The following is a 2,085-nucleotide window of genomic DNA, read 5'->3' on the forward strand; positions in this document are numbered from 1 at the left end:
TGTCAAACATGCTCTACGTGAAATCAAAATTATTAGAAGACTTGACCATGATAACATTGTGAAAGTGTTTGAAATTCTTGGTCCCAGTGGAAGCCAATTAACAGACGATGTGGACTCTCTTACGAAACTGAACAGTGTTTACATTGTTCAGGAGTACATGGAGACAGACTTGGCTAATGTGCTGGAGCGGGGCCCTTTACTGGAAGAGCATGCCAGGCTTTTCATGTATCAGCTGCTACGAGGGCTCAAGTATATTCACTCTGCAAACGTACTGAACAGAGATCTCAAAATGAAAAGATCTCTAATCTTTTCATTAATACTGAAGAATTGGTGCTGAAGATAGGTGACTTTGGTCTTGCACGGATCATGGATGCTCATTATTCCCATAAAGGTCATCTTACTGAAGGATTGGTTACTAAATGGTACAGATCTCCACGTCTTTTACTTTCTCCTAATAATTATACTAAAGCCATTGACATGTGGGCTGCAGGCTGCATCTTTGCTGAAATGCTGACTGGTAAATCTCTTTTTGCAGGTGCACATGAACTTGTACAGATGTAGCTGATTTTAGAATCTATACCTGTTGTACATGAGGAAGATCGTCAGGAGCTTCTCAGCGTAATTCCAGTTTACATTAGAAATGACATGACTGAGCCACACAAACGTTTAACTCAGCTGCTTCCAGAATTAGTCGAGAAGCACTAGATTTCCTGGAACAAATTTTGACATTTAGCCCCATGGATCGGTTGACAGCAGAAGAAGCACTCTCCCATCCTTACATGAGCATATATTCTTTTCCAATGGATGAACCAATTTCAAGTCATCCTTTTCATATTGAAGATGAAGTTGATGATATTCTACTTATGGATGAAACTCACAGTCACATTTACAACTGGGAAAGGTACCATGATTGTCAATTTTCAGAGCAGGATTGTCCTGTACATAACAACTTTGATATTGATGAAGTTCACCTTGACCCAAGAGCTCTGTCTGATGTCACTGATGAAGAAGTACAAGTTGATCCTCGAAAATATTTGGAGGGAGATTGAGAAAAGTATCTGGAGGATCCTGCTTTTGATACCAATTACTCTATTGAGCCTTGCTGGCAGTACCCAGATCATCACGAAAACAAATATTGTGATCTGGAGTGTAGCCATACTTGTAACTACAAAACAAGGTCGTCATCATATTTAGATAACTTAGTTTGGAGAGAGAGTGAAGTTAACCATTACTATGAACCCAAGCTTATTACAGATCTTTACAATTGGAAAGAACAAAGTAAAGAAAAATCTGATAAGAAAGGCAAGTCAAAATGTGAAAAGAATGGATTGGTTAAAGCCCAGAGGGCTCTAGAGGAAGCATCACAGCAACTGGCTGAAAAAGAAAGGGAAAAGAATTAGGGATTTGATTTTGATTCCTTAATCGCAGGAACTATTCAACTTAGTTCACAACATGAGCCTACTGATGTTGTTGATAAATTAAATGACTTGAATAGCTCAGTGTCCCAACTAGAATTGAAAAGTTTGATATCAAAGTCAGTAAGCCGAGAAAAAGAGGAAAAAGGTATGGCAAATCTGGCTCAATTAGAAGGCTTGTACCAGTCGTCTTGGGATAGCCAGTTTGTGAGTGGTGGAGAGGACTGTTTTCTCATAAATCAGTTTTGTTGTGAGGTAAGGAAGGATGAACAAGTTGAAAAGGAAAACACTTACACCAGTTACTTGGACAAGTTCTTTAGCAGGAAGGAAGATACTGAAATGCTAGAAACTGAGCCCGTAGAAGATGGGAAGCTTGGAGAGAGAGGAAATGAGGAAGGATTTCTAAACAACGGTGGGGAGTTCCTCTTTAACAAGCAGCTTGAATCCATAGGCATCCCACAGTTTCACAGTCCGGTTGGGTCACCACTTAAGTCCATACAGGCCACATTAACACCTTTTGCCATGAAATCTTCCCCTCAAATTCCTCATAAAACATACAACAGCATTCTGAAACGTCTGAACTAAAACACTCAGCAGACATTTCTCTTTGTATTCTTCATGACATGAGTTTTGTCTTTTTTTTATTACTGGTGTTTAAAGTCATTTTTTT

The 2,085-nt window shown here is 39.2% G+C and overlaps 1 pseudogene; it reads left to right on the top strand.

Moving 5' to 3' along the window:
* The first annotated feature begins 1 nt into the window (after position 1).
* Positions 2-2,000, top strand: LOC105815143 (annotated as a pseudogene).
* The last annotated feature ends 85 nt before the right edge of the window (positions 2,001-2,085 follow it).

This window comes from Propithecus coquereli, unplaced genomic scaffold (assembly GCF_000956105.1).
Source record: "Propithecus coquereli isolate 6110/MARCELLA unplaced genomic scaffold, Pcoq_1.0 Scaffold318, whole genome shotgun sequence".
NCBI classification, from domain to species: domain Eukaryota; kingdom Metazoa; phylum Chordata; class Mammalia; order Primates; family Indriidae; genus Propithecus; species Propithecus coquereli.